Source organism: Lynx canadensis, chromosome B3, assembly GCF_007474595.2.
Source record: "Lynx canadensis isolate LIC74 chromosome B3, mLynCan4.pri.v2, whole genome shotgun sequence".
Taxonomy (NCBI): domain Eukaryota; kingdom Metazoa; phylum Chordata; class Mammalia; order Carnivora; family Felidae; genus Lynx; species Lynx canadensis.
This window is the reverse complement of record NC_044308.2, coordinates 107906965-107925043: the sequence shown is the minus strand read 5'-3', so window position 1 is coordinate 107925043 and position 18079 is coordinate 107906965. Positions and strand designations below refer to the sequence as shown.

Below are 18079 nucleotides of genomic sequence, written 5' to 3'. Positions count from 1 at the left end.
CAGGGCCCTTCCTCCTACCAGACTCTGCCCAGGTCACTCCCCTCACCAGGAATGGCTTCTCACCTTCCTAAACCCAATCCTCAAAAAAGTACTTCCTTGCCCGAAGCTGTCTGCAGACCTGCAAAGGAGGAGCAAATTTCTAATGCTCGTCCACAAGCAGCACTCTGTGCAGCCTTCGCAGTCTTGCACAGTTATTCAATTGCCTACATATTTTTGCCCTTTCTCTCAAGTGGAACAAATTTCTTAGAGAGTAAGATTTTATAGTTTTATATCCTCCCAGAATCTATCATAATGAAAATCTATACCCATCAGTGATATCCTTACACATGACACTAACATGCAACTGAAAATTATAAATACAACTTAAAGATCCCTTGTTACCATTTCAGGGTGTCTAGAATGCTATGGTTCAGTGGGATCGCCTGCTTCTCAAAGGCCGTCTCATTGAGGCACCTGTGGTGTAGTGATCTTTAAAAGGACCTGGCATCGGAATCATTTGTGAGCTTTAATTTAGGCTTAAACACTATTTTCATACCTAAATTTGGGCAACTTCATTCACTTATTAAATCAAACGTTTATAGCAGACTCTATTCCACACTAAATCGGAATATCTGGAGACCAAGAATCTGCCCTTGAAACTCTAAGAACCAGTGGCCCAGCAGGAAGGACACACAAATAAACAGTTAAAATACAAACGCAATAGTTGCCCTATCTTTGTGTCCGCATGTCTAGGGGGAGGAAGCCCAGATGGTGCTGGGGAATCAAGAGCATACACAGAAGAGGTGATGCCCTACCTGACTCTACAGCCTGAACAGCAAAAGAAATGCCCAAGGGAAGTCTCTGTGAGTCATTCACATTCTGACACTCTCCTGCTTAAAAGGCATTCACTGGCTGCATTCGGGGCTCAGGGCAAACTAGCACACCTGCAGCTGACCTTGCCCCCATCAAAACCCCATCACTCATCCATCCCTGCCTGGCCCTGGGGTCCACGCCTGCCCTAATCTCTGCCCTCCTCTCTCCTCTCCTTCCTCTCTCACCCTACCCCCAACTAAAATGATTTCAGGACTTGCTTTACTGAACCTTATTCAAGTCAGCGTTCGACTGTCCTCCTTAAAGTAACCCCAGCATCAACACCAAAGGTCTTATCACATAGATTCACATTTACCTGTTTAGACTGTGAACTAGGGATGTGTGTGGGGTGGGGGTAGGGGGTTAGGGTATCTCCCATGTCCAGCATATAAACAGCAATAAATGAATGAATGGATAAAATCACGCTCACATGAAAAAGTAAACAGAAGTATAAAAGAGCTTGCCAGATTCCTGTACCTACAAGTAGTTGACTATTGCTAAATTACAGAGAGTATGAATGACTAGTAGGAGATGAGATTTAAAAGGAAGGTTACTGGGGCGCCTGGGTGGCTCAGTCGCGGTTGAGTGTCCGACTTCGGCTCAGGTCATGATCTCGTGGTTTGTGGGTTCGAGGCCCGTGTCAGGCTCTGTGCTGACAGCTCAGAGCCTGAAGCCCGCTTCGGATTCTGTGTCTCCTCTCTCTGCCCCTCCCATGCTCATGCTCTCTCAATAATAAATAAACATCAAGAAAAAAATTTTAAAGGAAAGTTACTACCAAACCTGTACGGGAAGAAGGGGCTGGACTTTCACAGATCATAGGAAGGCACTAAACAGGTTTCATATAGAGGAGAAATGTTATGAGATTCCCTAAGTTCTCTCAAGATAAGGCCAGGAGAGACCCAGGTCCCAGGGCTGGTTTGTCATGATTAAATAGAGAACACACATATAGAAACAAAACATACACCATAATGTATAAAGGTAAGAGTATCTTGTGCAACTCCTAGCTATTAACCTACCAATCTTATAGTGTTTAGTTTTCATATCCCTAAAATTGGTTGTATATTTTCATGATAAAAGGTGGCAAAAGGGCACAGATCAGGAAATGCAGCCATTTATCAGGACACTGTGGGGAAGAGAGCATTCTGGGAAACCATTCCCTTTTCAAAACACGCCAATTATATCCCTGGGTCACTCACAAAACCACCTACTAGATAATGTCTTCTATAAATTGATATATCAGTGGTAACCTTTGTTGGACCTATTTCCAGCTCAATGGTTTCTGTATTTATGTGATGGCAGTAATCCACACCAGAGACTGAAGTAAATCAAACCGATTTAAAACCTTAAGCCAAGAGGAGAAACCTTTCTTTTTCCCAAATATTCTTACAGCAAGCTTCCCCATTAAAAGTAAGAGGGTGCTGCGGAAAAGCCTCGAGTCCCTTACCCAGGTAAGTAAGAGGTCTCGGGTCCCCCTGAGCTCCCTTTCTCCAGCCCACAGAGGCAGGTAAAGGAGAAAGGAGGGGGGATGGAAGGGTGTTGCAACAGGCTCTTATCAGCCTCTTTCAGGAATTCGGAGCAAACCTCTGCAGGGCTCCTGAAGCCCAGGGTTTCTCAGAAGGGCTGGAGATCCACAGATGGACATATAGATAAAATAAGTTCTGTTTGCTCCTTTGTTTCCAAGGCTAACTGTAGCAATCATGTGATCTCTGGGGAAAATGAAACATTTTTCTACTCACCAAGAGACTGTTGCAAGCCAAGCAGCCAAACAGATCACTAAGGACAAGGGGCGGGTCCTCACGTAAAGCACAAGCTCTCCGCTGAGACTTAACGCTAGGCTCCAGCTCTGGCATGGGGTTAGAGTGAGTTTGCTGGCTAGACCAACAAAAGCTGAGCCCTCTAGGCAGCCAGTTCTCTCCCTCCCTCCCTGAGCATCTTCCCACAGGTGAGAGTGACTCACTCACCAGCGAGTGAATTCTTTATACTAACTGACGCCCACATACCTGGGGTACAGAGTCTGCCTGTGGGACAGGTTTCCACAACACTTTCATCAGCCTTGGTTCATGAGGAAAATGTACGAGTGGCACGTGCCAAGCTTCCAGTGACCACCCCCCCCCCCCACAACGGTGCTGAGAGCAGCAGGGGAAAGGAGAGCACATGGGGCTTTCTGGAGAAGAGGCAGGGTCACTCACACATGTATATACAGAAGCACACGTTAGCATCCCTGAGTATGAAGGGCAGACGTGTAATGTAAACGTCCATCCAATGCCTTTGAAATGACTGTGGTCCAAACGGATGCGGCTGGAGTCTGGCCGGAAGAGGCTGCAGGTGCTAGCCTACCTTTCCAGGCCTCCGTGAGCTGAGCCAGTTGTGCAGAGTCTCGTAGAAGCTAGGGTTCACATAGCAAAGGTGAGCTCCACCACTGAGAACTACAGGCTTTCGGCTCAAGTCTGTGGCAAAACATGACAAACTGCAATAGCCAAATCCCAGGAGTTAGGTGGACAACACTCAGCTCTCTTCCCTTATTCTCACATCCAAGTACGCCAACAAAGTATGCCTACTTACATATATAAAGCAGTTCAGTGTATATTTGGGTTTAAAATATAGGATTTGTCTAATTTTAGTTTTTCATTTTAGTTTTTGGTTTTTTTTTTCTCTACTGATAACCAGTTCCCGTGTTCCAGGCTTTAAAAATGACGACCTACCCCTCTGGGGTGGTACACCTGTTTGGCTCAGAGCTCTACAGCAGTTCCTCCCACAGTAAGGGCCAGGGACCCTGTGCAGATTCTAAAGGAGTTTAATCTCCCTTCCAAAGAATCAGTTCCTTCTTTCTTAAAAACAAAAAGAAAAAATCAGTTTTATATATTGTATTGCATTGGTTCTTAACCAGGAGTGATTTTGCCCCTAGGGACATTCGGCAGTGTCTAGAGACATTTTTGGCTATCACAGCTGGGGTGGGGTGGTTTGCTACTGGCATCTAGATTGTGAAGGCCAGGGATGCTGCTAAACACCCTACAGTACACAGCACTGCTCTCATAACAAAAGTTATCCAACCCCAAAGGTCATTTGTGCCAGTTAAAAAACCCTGCAGTATTTGGATTCTGTAGATTTCATCTGGGGAAAAAAAAAGTATTTTGTTGCTTAAAAATAAGTTTGAAAATTTCTGCTCTAGGACACCTGCCGGGACCCAAACTATTCAACAACATGATAAAGACTCTTTTGTATTGAGCTTCAAAGTGCTCAGATAGTACAGATTTTCACATCCGATGCTGGCTTTTAAATTCCCGTAATAGGTCTAGCTGCTATAAAGAGCTAAGGCCCCGTCTCTCTTTCTGTTAAACCCTGAGTGGGAATCAAGGAGCTGTAGCCACCTAGTAGGACCTAATGCAAACCTCCTTCTGTGCCAGGGTAGAATCACAGTAACTTCAACCAAAGTAGGAAAGATCAGACAGAGGCTGAGGGCTTGTCCCGATGGGGAGCCACGGGTGTTGGCTCCATAGAGATCAGGTCTCCATCAGTTAGGCAGAGAGCCAGAAGTTAAATATATTGCTTCTTTTAGGAAGGAAAGTGAACAATGGCCTCTTCATGTGAAACCACAATGGGAGTTTAGGAAGGGGCAGAGCATAATTCCCAGGATGGAAAATGGCCTGGGCTCCAATGTTCGGTCCTTGGTCCTGCAGCACTCAGTCATTGCTGGTGAACTCTCTATTTACTAATTCCTATGCAAAACCCATGGACTAAGTGGCACCTTTTGATGCCAACCAAAGGAATAATTCTGATTCTCAGGTTGAGGGGATAACTACAGCTGTCTACCCTATCATGAAGGCTTCCTGCTACTCTGAGGGTCTCTGAGGTGTCTCTCAGCAAATGAAACTAACAGCCCATGCGTAGGCTAATCCTTCCAGATATAAAGACAGAACCTACATGACACATCGCGCGTGGCCCTCTAAGCCCTGCTTCATCTTCCATCTCTCTCTCTCTCTCTCCAAAAGCCATCAGGCCTTCTTCCAGGAGGTGCCCCAGGGCATTACCATAACACACCATCCTGAACTGTGTTTACATGACCACCTTCCTCTCCACGCTGGGAGCTTGATCACGGTAGCCTGTGTCCTACCGCCTGGCAACCAGGAACCTAATATTCAATGAATGGATGAATGCGCTTGACCTGTCAACCATGGGACATGCTCCCAAGCAAGTCCTCCCCAAACTGTAGAGCAGGCCGGACCCTTCCTCATGCTGTACGTGCGGCTTGCAGTGTATGAATGTGAGCACAGAACTCGCTTCAGTAAACACAGCCATGGAACAGGATAGGCCTGTGCAGATGTTAGATCTTTCTCCAGGAACCATTCCATATGTAAAACAATTGGAGGGTGGGGAAATTCAATAAACAGCTGCCCTTTGAGGTGGCAAAAGACACACTCTCCCTTTTCAAGTGCAATCAGCGGGTTGGATGACCTTGCCTCAACCCTTGCAGCAGAGAAACAACCCTGGTGTGGCTTCCTCATCAGTCCTCAGAAGGATCTACACAAAAAAGCCCTCACACACAATAAACTGCAAACACAAACACACTTTCAACCCAGACGCTTTCATTTAGATTATCAAGTCTTAGAAGATAAAGATTTAATCACACTATAGGCTTTTTTTTTTGTTTTGTTTTCTTTTTTTTTTTTTTTTTTTTTAACATTTATTTATTTTTGGGACAGAGAGAGACAGAGCATGAACGGGGGAGGGGCAGAGAGAGAGGGAGACACAGAATCGGAAACAGGCTCCAGGCTCTGAGCCATCAGCCCAGAGCCCGACGCGGGGCTCGAACTCACGGACCGCGAGATCGTGACCTGGCTGAAGTCAGACGCTTAATCGACTGCGCCACCCAGGCGCCCCTTTCGTTTTCTTTTTAAGAAGAGTGGGTCCTGGGACATTCCCAAGCTATGGGTCCAGAACTGCTGGGGTGAGCCCCTTAGAAGGGAGGAGGACTCCACAACCAACCTCTCAGAGTGCAAACTATGTCCATCATGTGTGCAACTAGTGTTTAGATACTTCTGAAACAAATTTTTAAACCCAATTAGAGACTTTCCTGAATGCATTGAATTTTGCCATTAAGTATATTAGTAGTCCCAAGAGACATGGTTCAAATACCTACACATACACAAGACTTGGGGAAATACAGAAAAGGCCTTGATAACCAACCTAGGGTTAGAAACCACTAAGCCAGTCCATTTAAAGAGTTTCCTCCACTGTGCTGTACTAACAGCCCTAGAAATAAGGCTCTTTTGTTTCAACTGATAATGAGAGATCAGGAAAGATTGCCAAAAGGAAGACGCTAATAGGGGTTCTGTTCGGTAGAGCTGTCTGGGGTACAGACAATAAGAGGGAAGCTCTTTCAAAGAAGTCTTACTCCGAGGACCAGTCTTGTCTTGACAGACTGAAGTTGCTGTCAGTGATTAATGAGGGGGCTTTAATCCACATCCTATACTGGACCCCAGCCCCTCCTTTTCAGGTATGAAGAATACTGAAAGGAGGAAGACAGGAGAAAGACAGAATTTTGTAGTGCCTGTGGGCTGCCCTCATAAATGTCGTATAGAACTAGGTCCCCTTTGATTTTCTAAGTGTAGCGGGATGCTAGGTGGGACTTTTCCTCTCATCCCAGAATTTCAGCCCAGGACAAAAGACACTAAGTAGCCATCATCTAAGTTCTGAGGGCTCCCTCCCATCAGGGCTTTCTGGAGACAGCTACCCCACCGCCACCCCACGATACACCAGTTCTGCACCACTCCCCCAATGTCAGAATGAACCTGAAAAGGACTCCAACCTGAAGCTGAGGAGACAGGCTCCAAGAAAATCACTCTCGGGGGACAGGCAGGGAAGAGGGAAGGAGAGGAAGGGGAGAGGATGCTAGATCTTAGGACAAGACTTCACCGTCCTTGAAGGGGGTCAAAAAATACAAACTTCCGGTTATAAAAGTTATGGGACCGTCAAGCACAGCACAGCGACTATAGTTAATACCGTTTTGTGTGTTTGAAAGTTGCTGAGAGTGGGGCGCCTGGGTGGTTCAGTCGGTTAAGCGTCCAACTTCAGCTCGGGTCATGATCTCACGGCTCATGTGTTCGAGCTCTGTGTCAGGCTCTGTGCTGACAGCTCAGAGCCTGGAGCCTGCTTCAGATTCTGTGTCTCCCTTTCTCTCTGCCCCTCCCCCGCTCATGCTTGTGCACTCTGTCTCTCTCAAAAATAAATAAAACATTAAAAAAAATTAGAAAGTTGCTGAGAGAGTAGACCTTAAAATTTTTTATCACAAGAAAATACAATTTTTTTTGGTAACTATATATGGTAATGAACATTAACTAGACTTACTATGGTAATCATTTCACAATATCTACTTGTAGCATATCACCTTGTACATCTCAAACTCATATCATGTGATATTGTCAATTATACCTCAAAAAAAAAAAAAAAAAAAAGACTTCGCCCTCTTCTTCACTCCAAGAAGCTGGGCCAAACCTGGGGGACGTGAGCCAAGCAGGTCTCAGCTGCATATGACCGAAGTTTTCAAAATGAACAGGACTCAGTCTAAAACAGTAATAGGAGTTTGCCCATCAACTGATAAATAGATAAACAAAGTGTGGTATTTACACACAATGGACTATTATTCAGTCCTAAAAAGGAAGGAAGTTCTGACACCTGCTATAACATGGATGAGCCTTGAGGCCATCGTGCTGAGTGAAACAAGTCACAAAAGGACAATTCTGTATGATCCCACTCATACCAGATACTCAGGGTAGTCAGAGTCACAGAGACAGAAAGAAGGGTGGCCGCCAGGGGCTACAGGGGAGGGAATGGGAATTTATTATTTAATGCATAGAGTTTCAGTTCTATAAAACTTCTATTCAGCTTCCAGAAAGAGTTGTGGAGATGGATGGTAGTGGTCGTTGCACGACAACGCACATATAATAAATACCACCGAACTGAACACTTAAAATGATTAAGATGGTAAATTTTTATATTATGTGTCTTTTACCACAGTTACAGAGAACTTAAAAAAAAAAAAACCTGAAGGCAGTGATGGATGTGTTAATTAACTAGGTGGCGGGAATCCTTCTACAATGTATGTGTGTATCAAGTCACCATGATGTACGTTTTAAATATCTTGCAGTTTTGTCAACTGTACTTCAATAGAGCTAAAAAAAAAAAAAAAAAAATGGAGGTAACAGGACAGTTATAGAATTGGCCCAATGTAGTGTAAAGGAATCCACTACCCAAAGGGAAATTAGATTTCACATAGTATAATCTAAAGTAAGTACTGTTAATAGAATTCCTGAAAATATCCCCAATGAGAAGCCTCATTAAACTGGTTCTATATCCTCATCTTTGAATGGCTAATCCTGTCCTGTAGCTCTCTTTCTGGCTGAAAATAAAAGTCTAGAGGAAATCTCATCCGAAAATATCATTTCTGACATAACTACTTAAATGTCAAAATTGAACAGGGTTGAGGTTCTGCAGATGCGTGTTAAAATGGGAAACGGTAGGAACCACTTCTCCTTCTACCTTCTCTTTGCTTCACTAAAGCTTCATATATCAGCATGGTGAGCCGGTGGAGTACAGGCTACACAACAGAACGCAAACTTCAAACTGCCTTTGCTTTGGTTGGAGAGACAAAACATGTAGGTAGAGGAAATATGTGGGTTTCAGGCTTGGGTGTCCAGGAGAAGAGAGGCAGCAATGACAGAAATGGAGGAAGCAGAAGCGATTGACTGGCAAGGACGATGATGACCGGGGTCTGAGTTGTAGGTGTTTGAAAGATACCATAGAACCAGAGTTCATGGGAAGAAATGAGGCGAAAGGTAAAAACTGACAGTCTCCCCAAAGAGGAAAGACCTTATGAGGATGGGTGTCCATTTTTTTTAATGTTTATTTATTTATTTAAAAAAATTTTTTTAACATTTATTTATTTTTGAGACAGAGAGAGAGCATGAACCGGGAGGGTCAGAGAAAGAGGGAGACACAGAATCTGAAACAGGCTCCAGGCTCTGAGCTGTCAGCACAGAGCCCGACGCGGGGCTCGAACCCACGGACCACGAGATCATGACCTGAACCGTAGTCGGACGTTTAACCGACTGAGCCACCCAGGCGCCCCTAATGTTTATTTATTTTGAGAGGATGTGTATGCATGCACGCAAGCCAGAGTGGGGGAGGGCCAGAAAGAGAGGGAGAGAGAGAATCCCAAGCAGGCTCCACACCCGGCTCAATCCCACAAACTGTGAGATCATGACCTGAGCTGAAAACAAGAGTTGGATGCTTATCTGACTGAGTCACCCTGGTGCCCCCACTTTTAAGATCGAGAATGAGGAATGGAGGCCTGTTAAGCACACAAAGGAAGGACAAAGAAATGGGAGAAGGATTAGAATAGTACAGCACCCTGCTGAGGGGGAATGTTTTTTTTTTCATCATATTCAACATTTCATATTCAACAAAACATGGGAATAGAAGATGCATGGTTGCTAATTCAAAGAATGAGTGAGAGCTCAGGTAGGAATGTCCAGCATGTGACTGGGCAATGGTAGCTGGCCTTCATTAGAGAGATCTGGGATGCAGACATAGAAGCAGGGGGAGAGAGCAACAGGCAGAGTGAAATCCCCAGATGAAAACAGATCCCAAGGGATGTGCATGAGACCAGCCATGGGCTGAGCACTGACCCTGGAGAATATAAACTGGAGGGGGAGGGAGAGAAGTCCAAAAATACAAAGAAAGAAGAGTCAGGGTGGTGCAGAGATGATCAGAGTTGTAGAAGTCAAAAAGTGTAGGGCCCTGAAATGGAAGGAGTGTAAGCATCATCACATGCAATAGAGCTCTCCAGTAAGATGAGAACCGAAAGCTGCTGACCCGACCTGGCAACACAGATGTTCTTGATACTTCATCAAGAGCTAATTGAGTAGATGATGGTGAAGGATGACAGAGAGCTTCAGTAGTAGCTGGAGGAGAAAACAGAAGGCAAAGAAGTGGAGACAATGTACACAGACGACACTCTCAAGACATTTGGATGAAAAAGAGGACGTGAATTGGAATTGCCCATGGAAGTGCTAGAGGACATTTAGGGTGAGGAGGCTTGGCACATTCACAGGTTGGGGAAAGCAACCAAGAGTAAGGGAAATGGAGAAGTTAGAGGTAGGGAAGCAAAGTCCCTGAAGGAGCACAGGTCCTCTGGGATAGAGGCTAAAGAATGACAATGGGTGGGAGTGTAGATAAGGTCAAGAGCAGGATGTAGTCCTCATATCCCTGGGGATCTTTCTGGGGGGCACCTGGTTGTCTCAGTTGGTACAGCAGGTGACTCTTGATCTCAGGGTGATGAGTTCAAGCCCCACAATGTGCATAAAGCTTTACTTAAAAAATTTTTAAACATGGGGAACTGTTTTCATCTGGAGATTTCACTCAGCCTGTTGCTCTCTATCCCTGCCTCTATGTCTGCAGCCCAGATCTGTCTCACGTGTGTCAGGGAGGTCACACCTGATGTGATTTTCTTGATTCCACGGGAATCAAGGCACAGAGTAAATGGGGGTCCTGAAAAGCATGATGAAGGTTGAGTTGTCATTGAAGGGAATGGGAGAAGGAGCTGTAGGTGTGGAGGACCACCACTCAGAATAAAGGACACAGATTCATAGGAGTGATGTAAGCTCTCAGAAGAAGAGTAAGCAGAACCAAATACAGCAGCAAGGTCACAGTGGAAGATTGCTAAGAAAGGACTGCACATTTTGTAATCAGGAGGCATCTGAACAAGAGAGAACTAGAGAATGAGAAGAAAAGGAGTGTGAGGAGTATAGAGGATTTGTAAAGATACTTGGCTATACAAGGAGGAAAGAAATAGGATAGTAGCCAAGGATCAAACGAAGAATTTTTCTCCATCAACATCAACAAAGGAGAAGCAACCAAGGGAAGATAAGGGACCCCGCAAAGTGTAGTCAGACAAGTGAGGAAGCAAGAATATGGCAAGAGGGCAGAGAGGCTGGATCTGTCCAGGTAAAGGGTATAGCCTCTGTGAGAAGAAAGGTTTCCTTGGCAGCCAGCAGAAAGGCAGACAGGAGATGGCCAGACTGAGGGACAATGCATATACACAGATGCAAGTCACTGCCGGATTTTTCTCAGCAGAGTATAGAATCAGAATTTTGAAGACAAAAAAAAAAAAGAAAAAGAAAAAGAAAAAAAAAAAGAAGGGCTTACAGATATGAGGGTCTTGGAGTCCCTGAAAAACCCACAAGAAGGAAACTAGGATTTTTTCTGGGTACACCGAGAAGTCCTACACCAGTGGATCCAGCAGCATTCTTTGTCCCAAGACCAGGACTGTAGGATGACTGTGCAGGTCTGGCATGGGCATGGCAAGCATAAAGGAGGATTAAAGGATCAGCTAACTCTTAGGCATCACTGAGTTAGTACTGCAGTAATGACCCTGGAGTCTGGGCTCAAGAGAACACCAAGTGGACCAGCAGGAGCTAAGGAATTGGATACATTAGTAGGGACCAGGTTTGGGTCATGTGGATTTGGTGGAAGTAACATAAGGATTAGAAACATAAGGAAGTAACGTAAGGATTGATTAAAAGAAACATAATGTTTGAGATCCAATTTGTTTCCTTTTTTTAACCTTTCATCACTGTATTTAACTTTTGAACATATGGGATCATTATCATAACTTTTAATGTCTTGTCTGCTGATTCTAAGATCTGTGTTAGTTCTGGGTTCCTTTCAATGGACTGATTTACCTCCCATTACAGGTTGTATTTTCTTGCTTCTTTGCATGCCTGGGAATTTTTGACTGGATGCCAAACATTGTGGATTCCACCTGTTGAGTACTGGATAGTTTTGTATCATATAAATATTCTTGAGCTTTGTTTGAGGACACAGTCAAGTTTCTTGGAAATAGTCTGATCCTATCAGATCTTGCTTTTTAGATTTGCTAGGTGAGCCAGAACAGTGCTGAGTCTAGGCAGCCAAGACCCTTCCATGTACTCAACCCAATGCTCCATGAATCCTGAGGTTTTATAGTCTGGCTAGTAGGAACAGGCACTATTCCTGGCCCTGAGCAAGCACCAGAACAGTTCTCTCTGATCCTTTAGATGGCTCTTTCCCTGGCCTCAGGTAGTTCCTACATACTGATCAGCACTCAAGTGAATCCTCAAGGGGGACACTTTGTATTTCTCTGGAGTTCTCGCTTTCTGGGTAACTGTCTCCTTCCTGGTGTTCTATCCTGAGTCCTCCAGCTGCCATACTCTTCCTGGATTCAGATCTATCTCCTCAATCCAGGAAGCCCACTGGGTTCCCCCTGACAGAGGGGAAGAGGGAGCATCCAAGAATATGAGGGGGATGAAGAAGGAGCAACTTAGCCACAAGAGCCTCCATCATTATACTCCATGGGCTAGAAATGATGTTAGAAGTAGGAAAAAACACCCAGATCTTGACTCTATTTGCCTTTATAGGCAGCAGACCCTCCCCCTCTATTCCTTAAAGGAATATTTCTAATATTTCTAATAAACGCTAACTTGATAAATGAGCAGTCTTGCAATACGAGTAGTATGTGATGCTGAACATGAGCACAACTGAGCCAATGGTTCTTGAAGTTCACTTTGATATATGAGTGCTTTAGATTACAAGAATGTTTCCAGAATGAATTATGCTCACAAACCAAGGTTTTACTTGTACCTTGGGGATACCCATCAGGTTTCCCAGAAACAGCTGAGCCTACCTTCAGTCCATTGGATTCATAATATTCTACCTACAATCCACACAAAAGCTCATCCTTTTTCAGTGCATGTTCTTCCTTCACATGCAACAAAATTGCAGTTTTGCCTCCAAAATGCACAGGAGCTATTTTAATTAGTAATTAAGTTGTACATTTAAAATGGATTTTCACGTGAAGATAACAACACCATCTTTAACTTAAGAAGGAATTGGGTGGTGGTTAAGCCCTAAACAAGCCAGCAAGCAAACAAACCCCGTTTATGGACTCAAACAAGGGACACCATCTGGAAGTACAAAGACAACCAAGCCTGTACAATTAAAACCATGAAAGTCAACACACACTTCAACTCATAAATGAGAAAGTAATTTAATAAACTAAGGCAAATATTTGGGGAGAGGCCAATACTATAAAAATATCCACATGGAGTGAACCAACTGCAATTTTTGAATAAACAACAAAGTAAACACCCAGGGCTTTTCCAAGTTGATGGGCAGCACTTGGGTCAGGCTGGTGACCAGACCTAACAAAATCCTGGTACTGGGGAAAAAGGTGGAGAAGAGGGGCCAATGCTGCCTGACAATTTACAATGTCTGCCCTGGCATTTAATATTGGATCCTCTAGAGGTAAGAAATTAACAGCCAATAGTTTATACAATCTGCCTTTAAAACACACCTTATTTCTGGGACCTAGAAATGTCTTGAAAACATTAACTCATTCATCTTAACATAGCTACTGGAAGAAAGCACTCATTGCAATTGTGCATCTGTGCTTAAAGAACTAACCAACCACAGAGTCTGGTTTTCAATATGATCCCAAAGAGGGAATGCCCGGATCCACTGCTCCCTTGGTCATGCTAGACAGGAGAATAGACCTCTAATCCATACCTGTTGTCCTATCAACATTCCTATAAAGCACCCATGGCAGTGGGGCTGCTCATGAATAGGGCTGGTCTACACACACACACACGCACACACACACACCACAATCCATAACACAATCAGTCCTGACAAGGAAATGCCAGCGGCATCAATCTAGACATTATCTAGATCCTCAAGGAGTGACTTAGGGGTAAGGGTAGCATTGGCTCTAATGGGCAGATTTAGGAATAGGGGCAACATATGTTCCCGAGGGCCCAGCCAGCAGGAAACTGGCAAAGTAATGCTCCCCTCACAGGTAGCCATCCTTCCACACCTTCTCTCCCACTCACAGCTTCACTGACTATGGTAACTCCTACTGAAGGCCCGCTGACACACACACCAGGATGTACTTTGCACCCTCCCAGAATATGACACACGTGCCAGGCTCAGTGTTTGTCTAGGATTTGAAACAATGTCCAAGAAAGGAGACTTATGTCATCAGACTTTTCTTAGTGCCTTTTAGATGATTTCCACCAAGTATGTGGAGTAACTTGGGTATGGATTTCCTTCCAAAATGGGTGGGTACATAATCTGCATCAGGTCCTAATGCAGCCCTTTGTGGGTGTGTGCATGCTTGCTTATGCACAACACCCTGGGGATAGATGCCACTAGCCCCATATTTTTCATGTAAGGCAACCATTGCTCAAGGCCACACAGCTAGGAAGTACAGGGAGCAGAGCCGGTCGCTCTCATCTGAAGCTGATGCCCTTCCACCACCCACCTCACATCTCAAACACAGTAAGAGATCCCCGATAGGATTTCCCAGGGCATTCTGTCTGTAAGGGTCTATTAAGGAAAGAATTAACACTAACACCAGAAAATAAGTTTTGGGGCATTCATGAAGCTGAAGGAATCACTAAAAGTGACCTACTATCTAAAAAACCTGACTTAGAATGGCTAACATTAACAACTCCGGCAACAACAGATGTCGGTGAGGATGCGGAGAAAGAGGATCTCTTTTGCACGGCTGGTGGGAATGCAAACTGGTGCAGCCACTCTGGAAAACAGTATGGAGGTTCCTCAAAAGACTAAAAATAGAACTACCCTACAACCCAGCAATTGCACTACCAGGTATTTATCCAAGGGATACAGGTGTGCTGTTTCGAAGGGACACATGCACCCCAATGTTTATAGCAGCACTATCAACAATAGCCAAAGTATGGCAAGAGTGCAAATGTCCATCAATGGATGAATAGATAAAGAAGATGTGGTATGTATAAACACACACACACACACACACCCCACACACACACACACACACACACACACACTGGAGTATTACTCAGCAATCAAAAAGAAAGAAATCTTGTCATTTGCCACTATGTGGATGGAACTGGAGGGTATTATGCTAAGTGAAATTAATCAAAGAAAGACAAAAATCATATGAATTCACTCACATGCGGACTTTAAGAGACAAAACAGATGAACATAAGGGAAGGGAAACAAAAATAATATAAAAACAAAGAGGGGGACAAAACATAAGAGACTCTTAAATATGGAAAACAGAGGGTTACTGGAGGGGTTGTGGGAGGGGGGGTGGGCTAAATGGGTAAGGGGCATTAAGGAATCTACTCCTGAAATCATTGCTGCACTAGATGCTAACTAATCTGGATGTAAATTTAAAAAATAACAAAATGTAAATAAAAAATAAATAAAAATAAGAAATAAAGCCTCACTTATCTCCTGGATTATAAAACAAAACAAAGATTTCTCTCTTTACTCTTCCCCCAAACTCCTCAGAACAGTGAAACTCTGCATCACCCCAAGCTGTAAGTGGGAGATCCTCTGGGTAGGTTGGGGTGCTAAGAGTCCAAGAGCGGAAACTTTATGGTATTCAGCAAAGCCAAAGTGTTTTTCAGTTGACTCCAGCAAAGAAGTGATCCTTCCCCTTAAAAGACGATTATAAGTGCCCCCATAGCTACCATACAGCGCTGAATAAACACACTGAACAAATGCTCAGATACAACGTGAGAGATGGAGACGGGGAGGTGTGATGTCAGAGGGAATTCAGACAACAACAGGTGCTGGCTAAGGCAGTGCTCTGGAGAGCCCTGCCCTGTCTGAAGAGTTCACAGGGGGAAACTTCAAAAACATTGTATTAGGCCACACGCAAAACAAAGCTGGTCTATGGGCCCATTTCAGACCATGAGCAGTTCATGGTCCAAACAGACACAGCCAGCACGCAGCCAATATTCTGCATATTAGACAGAAGGCCCATAAAGACTGGATTTAGAGTGACCTACGAGCATTCCCAGAGGCAAGGACCAAGAATGGAGGAATCAGAGGCCTCCAACGGGGGCCCCGCAACACCTGAGGCAGAGGCGTGGAACAAGACATGACCTGTCATAGGTGCACTTGAGCAGAACTATGAAACTGTTCTCTTTGCATCCTGGATGAATGTTCCCACAGTGTCCTCGCTGAGGGGCCAGCAGGAAATACTAGAGTATTACTGAATCATCACTTATTAATATATTAATAAAATCCTGATGGTTCTCTCCCAGAGATAAGCTTCGGTCTGTGTCAGTGAATCCTTCCTCAAGTCCTCTGTTATAAAGAACTGCTCCAGGTATTGTTACCTGGTGGATTTTTTTTTTTTTCCAATTCCGAAACAATCACCACAAGTTTTGGAACACTTGCATCACCCATAAAGGCAATCACTTCCATCAGCCCTAGGCAACCACTCATCTACTCTCTGTTTCCATTGCTTTCCCTATGATGGACATGAAACTATGAACTATAAAAGGAACTTTCATATGAACTGTGAAAGGAATCATACACAAAATATGAAAGACTTCACGGATTTGCATGTTATCCTTGCACAGGGGCCATGCTAATCTCCTCCATATCATTCCAATTTTAGTATATATGCCGCCAAATTGAACACACCTGGGCAGATTTTAAGTAAGCATTAGATAAGATGGTGATACCGGGATATGTAGTCCCTTCTACAGAACGGCATCTGAACACTATCAACTTGCATTAAGAGTTATTATACCCTAACTCATCATCTGAGTTCTCATTACCCCAAATCCCCACAATAGTGATATTGATATAGGTAAACTTAATGCTCAAAGCATAAAACTGGTCGCCAATGAACAGACTAAGCACTTTTAAATGAGTCCCTTCTCGGACATTCCTCCCTGCTTACACCTACCCTGTTCTTGCCCTGCCTATGAATGGCTGCTGTTCTCAGTATGAGTATCAGATACATCCCATGCAACAACATACACAATAACAATTAGGTACCAGATCAAAGTGAGATCTTGTAGCTGATGTAGATCATGAAATTCACTGACAAGCTACTCCAATCGCAACAAACCCTTGATACAGTAAATCCAGGTATTGGTCCATCACCAATGAAGAAAAGATCAACACCGATGGAGCCGTGCCCAGCCTTTGGCGAAACTGATGATGTCTTCAAATACTTCTACATGCGTCCCTTTTCATGACATTGTTGAGAAAGTTATTATGAAATGGAAAATGTTATCATGCCTTTAAATCAGTCAGAAAATAACACATCTGAGTTATTCTGTTCTCGGTTCTAAGAATTAGCATAAAAGTATCATTGTAAGCTCAACCCTGATAAATATAAGAAAGAAACTGACTTTCATAATTTTCAAAGGCGGAGTACCAAGCAAACCCTTTGAAACTTACATTTTTTGTAACGTTGGATTCCATTGTAACTAGAATCACTGTAAATTGCCTTTTTCTGGTCCCAGTTGCTCTAAGAGAAGGGAAATACCTATAACTTGTCTCCAGTCCAATAGCCGATAGGCTATACTGTCAACACTCCCAGCCTGCTTTTACCACTTTTAAGCCTGGCTTGAGTCTCAGCATTAGCCCTGAGTGTTTGCAGACATTAGCAAGGCCCTTAGCACTGAGTCTCATTTTCTCCTCCTAAAAGCACAAAAACTGTAACCTGACCTGTCTATGTCACAGTATTTTTAAAAGCTCTTAAAAGAAAACATTAGGTGTTTTGTCAACTTAAAAGACTACACTGAAGTAATATACTCCCGTCTTTGGTTTTTTCTTTTTCCTACATGTTCTTTTTCTTCAACTAGCAAACCTCCCAACTGTCAAAATTTTCCATTAATCACATTAGAAATGATTTAGGATACAACAACGGTATTGAAATGTGGATAACCATTAGAACCAGCCAACATGCTTATTAGGAATCTGTTTCCCTGGCCTTTTCCCCAGAGATTCCAATTCAGTCTGGGGCATGAGAATCTCTATATCTTTCAAAATTCTTAAGTGATTTCATTGCTCTAAAACAGATCCTCTCTTGCTATCTCATAGTTTTTAAAGGCCCTATTTTCAGTACTTGGTAAATCCCAATCCAAGGACTCAGATATTGGAAGTATACTCGTTTACATGAAACAGGAAGTATCAACAAAATTCAATTAGAACTAAGCTTCTAAAAGTTATATATTAAGTCCCAACAGAGCACCCAGATCAAGCTCCAATCTATTTACCTCCCCAGATGTTTAATAGATGTATCACTAACCTTTATTAACACTTCACAAGGGGCACCTACATGGCTCAGTTGGTAGAACATGTGACTCTTGACCTCAGGGTCATGAGTTTGGGCCCTACT

At 43.7% G+C, this 18079-nt stretch overlaps 1 protein-coding gene and 1 non-coding gene across 2 annotated transcripts in view; both read right to left on the bottom strand.

The window, feature by feature from the left end:
* PRKCH (protein kinase C eta) overlaps positions 1–18079 on the bottom strand; it is a 234001-nt gene that overhangs the window by 131847 nt on the left and 84075 nt on the right. The gene's annotated exons all lie outside the window — the stretch shown is intronic.
* Positions 16260–16366, bottom strand: LOC115517345. The gene has a single exon (XR_003969809.1). It is a non-coding gene; the product is annotated as a U6 spliceosomal RNA (small nuclear RNA).